Here is a 9768-nt window from a genome sequence, read left to right as displayed (position 1 = left end):
TTGAAACAGAAAGGCCAAATTCCACAAAAGGAATGTAATGCCAAGACTTTGATTTTTTTGCATCCCTCGCCGAGTAGCAATTTAATTTGAAGAAAAAGAAAGATACTTCGATGCAATGTTTTATCTGATACTGGAGACGTACTTGAGTATTGATAACACCATATTATTCGCACTTTGTTGTGAGTGTATATATTTATTCTGGGATGTAATTATTGGAAGATTTACGTTGCGTGGAGGATGCGCTTGGTTTTGTCTAAGTGCGCCAATTCTTGTTTTAGCAACAATTTTTCATTCGACGGGTAATCTAATAGAAAATGAAAACATTTAGCTCTTGAAGTGCGACATCCAATTTATCATCGCATTGGAAGGTACACATAATTTTCAGCTCATTGTAACAATATCGACTGATTTGAAATTCATTCGGTATGGGAGATATAACCTTAATTTGATCCAAGTATGTTGTACTTAATTTCGACAAAACTACTCAAAAAAATAACCTTCATTTTCCCAAGTCATGGAAAATCATAACATCTCAATCAAAATTAAATTATGTTGTAACCACACAGACAAATACATTTCGAGAATCTGTTTTGTTTGCAAAGTTTTTTAGCATAACTCTTTACTAAATGTTAAAACTTTTTCGTTTATGCTCTGTAAGTCATGTCAATCTTTTTATTTTCACTATTTTATTTATCGATCATTTTCTAGTTTGTCTACCGTTAGACACAGACACAAATATAAATATTCTTAAATGACTGCATTCAGGCATACAAGCAAATTCACCAAACATCCGTCTCCTGATAGCGCCATGCATAACAGGCTTATATAAATGTAATATGAAAAACAAATCACACCTAGATGAGATAGATAACAAAATATCAGACATATTTTTGGAATTCCCATTTACTCTTTTGACAAATATTACTTCAATCACGATTAATCATCGCCATCACACGATGCATGTCTTGGAGGAATTCAAAATCGATTAATCATTCGCAAGAGATCGCAAGCATCGTTCAATTTACGTCTTTATTAGGAAGCGCACATCAATACAAAACCTATATGAGTACGATAGCAGTTAATCTCTAGCACCTCTGGTTGGAGACATTTTTCCGTGATTGGAATAATCAATAGAATGATTTCACTACTCCTAAAGCAATTAACTAGACCGGATGATCGATGCATCATCGCAACGACAAATCGATCATCTGAAAATGAGGTCAATAACTTCTTAGGTGAATGGGGTTACAGTGCCTTTTTCAGGTGCATTTAAATTGGATTTTACATTCTGGTGTCGCGATAGGAAAGTTTAAAGGAATTTACCTTTGTTAACAAATTTACCATACACCAACAAGCGAAAGCGAATTGCTTACAGTGAACAAGTAAAAACAACTACAATACGGCGAGCTGGAGCGGAAAATTGTGCTTTGATAATATGAAAGTACATGCAGCTGACGAAAACTGCGTCGCACGGACGAATTTATCAGTCATGTTGTACGCACGAACACAGGTTAAGACAGTTTTATTACACAATTTAAATCTAATATTTCCACGATGACGACAAGGCTATTTACTCTTGAAAGTGAAATCGCGCAACGACATAAAATCATCTAATTATGACACCGGTGCACCACAGCGATTTTTTGTTAACCCGTTTCATATTTAGTAGAGTCTGTTTTAAAAAGATACGAATCGCATCAACATCACTGTGTTGGTTTCAATAACAGATTTAAAATTAACATAGCGTAAAAGAAGTTTCGGATGCGTTTCCTTCTTCATAACTATAATTTTCAGAAATTTTAGAAATTTTCAAACATGTTCTACTTTCTTTTATTAGGGTGTACATTTCTTAGAGTGCCCTATCAAATGCCGAACACTTCTTTTTTCAATACCATCAGTTTCCAAGTTACGCAATATTCTGAATTCGTACACTTTTATCGATTCTGAGTTGGGTGCACCCAAGATTAAATTTGAATGCGCAAACTCAGAGTACAGGTTAATTTTTTGTATAGGTTTTAACCAGTTATGAGTGAATTAGGTTGTAATTTGCTCCCTATTCATAGTAAAATTTGATGAACATTTGTCTGTGAGGCTAAGGGTGTTTTGTCCAAAGTTTTTTTTTTTAATTTTTCAAGAATCTTAAATTCAACCATCCAAGCAGGAATAGTTGTTGTTATCAGCTTTACCCAATTTGAAAAGGGTAAATTATTGAAATTTTTGAAAGTAAAAATTTGCGCAAAATAAAAATTCAAACTTTCTCCAACCAACTAAATTGTTATTTCGAATCACTCTACGGGGAAATACATTTTCTATCCTGTCTTTCGCCCGTAATGACGTTTGAGATTTATTGGATCATTTTGCAATTTGTGTATCTTAAATACCTGAGATTTTATGATAATGTTCAAAGATACGAAATGTCTGGAATACCTCAAAAATAATAAATATCTGAAATAAGATTTTAAGTTCTTCGTTTTAAGTCCTTCTAATTTTTTGTTAACGGTACCATTATAATGCTAGTCTAATGCATTAGACTTGACCCGAGAATCATATTTGTAACACCATCTGAATTGAGACAAATGTTAAATTAAATAACGTTTTCTTAATTCGCAAAAGATTACAAAAAAGTCTCGCATTAAAATTATAGTTTTGTATGGCATGCATTCTCATCTTGTTGGAAAACAAAGTTAGCAGAAGCTACTAACTAAATGCTTGTGGATTTTCATTGTGATAATGCTCTAACTGATAAATCATGTAGGGAATGGTTTCGACGTTTCAAAAATGCAGTCTTCATTCTTGAAGACAGGCCTCGCTCTGGTCAACCAAAAAAATCAAAGACAAACAGTTGGAGGTATTACTCGATGAAGATCCGAATCAAACGTAAGAGGAATTGCAGAATCATTAGAAGTGACTCAACAAGTAGTTTCTGTACGATTAAAATCCATGCGAATGATTCAAAAGCAAGGCAGTACCTTATGAACTGAAACCGAGAGACATTAAGAGTCGATTTTTCACAAGCGAGCTGATTCAAAGGCAATAAAGAAAGGGTTTTGCCTTTCTCTATAGAAAGGTATTAGAATTACTGGAAAAAGCGACTATCGAACGGAGCCTCGGAGACCCATAGTGTTATATACCATTCAACTCAACTCGACGAGATCGGAAAATGTCTGTGTGTGTGTGTGTGCACTTTTCGAAGATATTTTCACCGCTTAATTTTCTCAGAGATGGCTGAACCTATTTAAAAAAAACTTAGGCTCGTTTGAAAGCTACTATCGGGCCATTGATCAAGTTCGAAGATCAAATGACTGTGACTTCTGGTTCCGGAGATATAATTGTATAAGTGACGTAACCGACAAAATACGTTATTTTTTACCGCTCTAATGTATATAAGGGTGCCAATATTTTGGGATCACCTCCAATTTCGTACAGCGCTAGTGCTTAAAAATTTAAGCACTCCGAAAAATGTCCTTATACAAACTTTGAGCTAAATCGGAGATGCGTAAGGGGTGCTGCCCGGCGGTGAGGGTTTGAAAATTTTCGATCTTGAAAAAGCACCATAGGGTTGAAATTTCCAACATCGAAAATTTTGTTTGATGCCAAAACTCTTAAAATTGCATGAAATGTCGAGATTTAGTGTCATCTAAAAAAACGTCGATTTTTTCAAAAAAAAATTTTTCTAGATGACACTAAATCTCGACGTTTCATGCAATTCTAAGCCGTTTGGCATCAACAATTTTTTTCTATTTCGAAAATTTCATGTATCAAAAAAACCGACCCCCCCCCCCCCCAAAATTCAAAAATGAGCCCAAATTAGTGTCACAAATTATTTAATAAAAAGATAAAAAATATTTTTATGAGACTGTTTTGAAGTAAGAGAAAGACATTATCACACCACTAGGTGGATTGAGAAGGGTTTTTTTAACTTCGAATTGTTACTGGGGATGGATATTCTATGATAACCCCAAGAAGAAAAAATACTACGCTATGCCCGGTCAATTGAAGCCGTCGACCTCAACATCATCACCAAAGCCTAATCTTCATGGTTTGTATGTCATGTTCTGCATCTGGTGGGATCAAAATGGTGCACATAACGCACATTACGAGAAGAACGGCTAGAATGCAAGCAAAAATATGATAAAATAATTCTCCTGCGTGACAACGCTCGGTCTCATGTCACAAAAGTCGGGAAAAAATATTTGGAAACGCTCAAGTTGCACTCGCCGTGTTCTCCTGACATTGCTCTTTCCGATTACTAGTTACTCCGACTTCTTTCGCAGGAATCGAAATTTGGCTTCAAATCCATCACCTCAAAAGACGAGACATTTTTTCGAGATGAAATCCGAAAATTGCCTGAGAGGTGGAAAAAAGTAGTAACTAGCGATGGACGATACTTTAATTAAACTTTAAAATTTTTTTATTTAGAAATAAATGCATTTTTGACCTCGAAAAAGTGGACCAAATTAATTCGTACTCTCAATATATTTTATTATAATATAATATATTATATTATATTATATTATATTATATTATATTATATTTTATTATATTATATTATATTATATTATATTATATTATATTATATTATATTATATTATATTATATTATATTATATTATATTATATTATATTATATTATATTATATTATATTATATTTTATTATATTATATTATATTATATTATATTATATTATATTTTTTTATATTCTATTATATTATGTTAAATCATGTCAAACTATATATTGTTCTAAATTGAATTGCTCATAACAAAATGATTCAAAAATATGGGGATGGGAAAATCAGAGTATCATACGAATTGATTACGGGACGAGAGTCCAACTCGTTTGGTTTGAAACGAGTCTGACGTGCCCTTCTCAAACGAACCATCAGGCGAGTTCAAGCATGTATAGCAAGATGCTCCATTCATGAACTGGATATTATGATTGGAAGAGCTTCTTTCGCCCGTGGAATGGGTGTAAGTGTCTTTGCTTACAGGTTTGCCCAACGTCTTTTGCTCTCTCTTCGGTGTAAGGAAGTGAATGCATAAGCCATATCGGAGCTATTGTAAGTCTACCCGCATCCACTGGCAAGTTCTTGAACAGCTGGTGCTTTCACTTCACATCACATCACATATAATATAAATTACTTGTTTTTAACGTAGATTATTAAACAGTGTTAAACTAACTGCTAGTAGGAAGACCAAACATTAGTTAATTCAGTGCAAGATTCGAAAGTTGAGCTACAGTTGATGAAAAAAGGCATCTTAAAATTAATTACGGTTACTTAATTAGGCTGTATGAAGAAACTACGAACTTTTGAATTTACTTCAGCCATTAGGGTCAGTGCAGACTTCTCTGCAAATGATTTAGCTGCTTTTGTTCAAAATATTCGAAATTTTTCTATAGGTTTAGCTTATTGTTTATATTAGACTTCATTCGCTTTATACCATTTCAAAACATGTTTGGCGTAGCGACGGTATATTTCCTTGTTTTTCGTTCCGGCAGTGATGAAGCTTTGGCTTCCTCGACCACAGTTGTATATATCCCGCCAAACCAAATATTTTTTGGGCAACTTGGATCTTTTTTCGTCCTGAAATGCTCCTCTACGCAATTCCGTTGCATGGCAGTGTAAAAAAAAATCCCGGAAATTTGCTAGAAGACTTCCAGTACGAATAACGAAAGGCTGTTCAACATCATAACTACATTCGTACTATAGAATAACGTTTTTATACAATTCATTTTACCACGGCTTTAACCATTTTGGTCGTTCATCGGGGTGGAAAACCTATAGAATAATGATTCAGTTAACACAAATGTTTTTGTAATCTTATTCCCATCACCTTGAGTCGACCGTTTTCTCATTTTACATAATAAAATGCACATTAATTGTATGCTTTCGTCAATTCAGATCAAGGTTAGGAATATTTATTCCCCCTCCCTCTTGTGAATATTTTGGTGAACCTCACTTAGTTACTAGAAATATACTGTACTCGTTAAGAAGAAGAAGTTAAGTTTTTTTTTTCGTAAAATCCGATCCATTTTCCTTTACACTTTCCATGTTCGGGGCACTTACTCCACTCTCTCACCCTCAAAATAACCTTATAATCTATTATGATTTAACTTCCTTTTTATCCGTGAACTTTCCACAGATCTCCTTCATGATTGCCCTGAGTAGTGTAGTATCTGTGCTTTTCAAAAAATATCGATTCCCACCTTTGGTACATGTGCCAAACTTGGTGGCGATTCGTTTAGTTGTTTCGTAGTTTTGCTGAGACTTAGTTCTTTGAATTTCCTGGCAAAATGGAACCAGATTCTTTGAAAAAATGTAAAGAAAATTGCGTTGCTCTCGAATTAACAACAGCAATACTATCTACTACGATTTTGAAATTTTTGCCACTCTCTTGTTTTACGAAAAATGGGAGATGAAAATTTATTTATATTCAAAAACCCCTCCTTCCTTTTAAAAGGCAATTGCTACATCCGCCCCCCATATACCATATCATATCTAAGGTATGGAAAACGTTTGCATGATCTTCAAAAATTATCGGTTGTTGTCAAATTTTATGAATTTTTTCATAGCCTGTAAATGATACTTGCTACGCTTCCTCCCATATAAAAATACCTTTATGACTATTTCTGAAGAGCAAGAAATAACTGTGCCAAATTGTATAGCAATTCGTGCAATAGTCAACTCAGATCATAGGTTAGATGTAAATAGTTTAAATTTCTATTTTCAAATAAATGTTTGACAAATCATAAATTTAAGTTATACTGAACAAACGACTAATAAAATATTAAAAAAAGTAGTTCCGGAGTTATACCGTTACAAACATTACACTCCATTTTTAGCGACACTTACTACACCCTCTCCCCACAGAATATCCTTATAATCATATCTAAGTTGTGCAAAAAGTATCTACGGTCTTCAAAAAAGTACCAATTCTCGTCAAATTAGATCAATTTTTCATTACCACCTTTATTAAGGATCTTGCTAGGGAGCGTAGCCCATGGAAATATTCTTATAACCATCTCTGAAGAGCAAGAAGTACATGTGTCAAGTTTGATAGCAATCCGTTCAGCAGTTTCGAACTTATGCCGTTTTAAACATTACACCCCCCTTTTTAAATGCACTTGCTACATCCACCCCCGTATAGATATATCTAAGGTATGAAAAATGTTTCTATGGTCTTTAAAACTTATCGATATTTGTCAAGTTATATGAATTTTTCGATGGCCCTCCCTTGTTTATGACACTTACTACGCTCCCTCCCCTATAAACATACTCCTTAAACCATCGCTGAAATGGAAGAAGTACGTGTGCCAAGTTTGTTGGCAATCCGTTCAGTAGTTCCGAAGTTATGACATTATTTGTTATAGCCTTTTTTTGCACAAGCGGTTTGTATTCACTTCATTTGGTTTTCCTGATTGGAATGAATCAAACATGTTAAAACTGTCGGAACAAGTTGTGAATCTAATGATTCACATAACAAGTGGATAAAGTGGATGAAATATTGATGTTAATAGCACTTAGTGCATCATTTTCAGAAACTTTGAGAAAATACTTGCGCCAAAATTTTTCAAAAAATTCACATTTTCTCATTCAATAGAAAATGTAATAAAAGGTGATTTTTTTGAGGTTAGGATTTTCATGCATTAGTATTTGCTCAGATTTTTTTAGGTTATGATTTTCATGCATTATTATTTGCTCAGTATGCTCTGACATTTCATCATGAATAGACTTACTAACGAGCAACGCTTGCAAATCAGTGAATGGGCCCTAGAAAAGTTGGCAGAAAATCCGCTTTTTTATCGACAAATTTTGTTCAGCGATGAGGCTCATTTCTGGTTGAATGGCTACGTAAATAAGCAAAATTGCCGCATTTGGAGTGAAGAGCAACCAGAAGCCGTTCAAGAACTGCCCATGCATCCCGAAAAATGCACTGTTTGGTGTGGTTTGTACGCTGGTGGAATCATTCGACCGTATTTTTTCAAAGATGCTGTTGGACGCAACGTTACAGTGAATGGCGATCGCTATCGTTCGATGCTAACAAACTTTTTGTTGCCAAAAATGGAAGAACTGAACTTGGTTGACATGTGGTTTCAACAAGATGGCGCTACATGCCACACAGCTCGCGATTCTATGGCCATTTTGAGGGAAAACTTCGGAGAACAATTCATCTCAAGAAATGGACCGGTAAGTTGGCCACCAAGATCATGCGATTTGACGCCTTTAGACTATTTTTTGTGGGGCTACGTCAAGTCTAAAGTCTACAGAAATAAGCCAGTAACTATTCCAGCTTTGGAAGACAACATTTCCGAAGAAATTCGGGCTATTCCGGCCGAAATGCTCGAAAAAGTTGCCCAAAATTGGACTTTCCGAATGGACAACCTAAGACGCAGCCGCGGTCAACATTTAAATGAAATTATCTTCAAAAAGTAAATGTCATGTACCAATCTAACGTTTAAAATAAAGAACCGATGAGATTTTGCAAATTTTATGCGTTTTATTGTTTAAAAAAGTTCTCAAGCTCTTAAAAAATCACCCTGTACATGAAGTTTTTGCGATTGTGCTAAAAATAATTTAGTCTAACTACGCGACTCCTATGGAAGAGAATGTTGATGCGTCGTCCTTCCGGACAGTATCAACATTGGATTGGATTGATTTTTTGGAGATTATTGTTTTATGCATGTAGTCTTTGAGCATAATTAACCCTTATGCACTCGAATGGGTACCCGGGTACCTTTTCGAATTTCAAAATAAGAAATTTCTGAGTTAGGTTTAAACTAAGATTCTGCAATTCGGTCAATTCCAAGAACTAGTTGGACCATAACTTCTCATGCTTTGACTTTTCATTTTACAGTAAGGGGGGTCGAATGGGGGGGCTCAAATTTTTTTTATTACGTAAACACCCGAATGGGTACCCGGGTACCCACAAATAAAAATGCTTGTAACTAAGGCAAATTCCATCCGATTTGAATTTTTTCAGTATGGGTAAATTCAGAAATTTATCCACTTTTCGATGGCCGTGTATATTGCTGTAGTAGGTTCTTCTGGTTCCCGTTAATCCGGATTTCCGTAGAATGTTCCGACACTTGTGTTTTCCACCATAAATGTCATTTACTAATTTGAAACTTTTCCAAACCAGCTATTTGAGAAAGGCCGTACCAAAATGAACCTTTTGTAGAAAAATGACGTCATCTAAAGGGTAGTTGGCCTATTCTGGACTTACTCTCATAGAACGAAAAAAAGGAAATATAAATGAGAACGAAACTGTTTGGGAAGTAACTTCGTGATGTTTCGAAATGTTTGTTGCCAGAATTAAAAATTGTATTGCGTGCTCCTCGCAATAGGCCTGAAGTACATAATAATTTTCAAACTGAAGATAAGAAAGTGAAGTATATAAGGGAACATACATAAAGTACGTCACGCGTTTAGGGGGGAGAGGTTTCAAAAATACGTGACAATACATGGTGAAAAGATTGAGAAATGCTCGACAAAGGGGGAAAGGAGTGGTAGAAAAATTCAAAATTTTATGTTACGTACATAACGGATGCCCCCTGAAATATATAAACATAACAACTCAGCATAGCACTTGATTTCATATAGCAATTCTTAGATAAGATTACAAAAATACGTGAAATCCGTGTATAAATGCCTCGATGTCGGAACTCATTTAGGATATCCGGGTTCCTGGGAACCAGGAGCACCATGTCCATCTTTATGGGTACCAATCCCAAAGAGCTTAAGTTCCTGAATCCAACAGTGCTAAAATTAC

This window comes from Malaya genurostris, chromosome 3 (assembly GCF_030247185.1).
Source record: "Malaya genurostris strain Urasoe2022 chromosome 3, Malgen_1.1, whole genome shotgun sequence".
Lineage (NCBI taxonomy): Eukaryota > Metazoa > Arthropoda > Insecta > Diptera > Culicidae > Malaya > Malaya genurostris.
The sequence above is the reverse complement of the archived record's forward strand: the minus strand, read 5'-3'. Positions refer to the sequence as shown.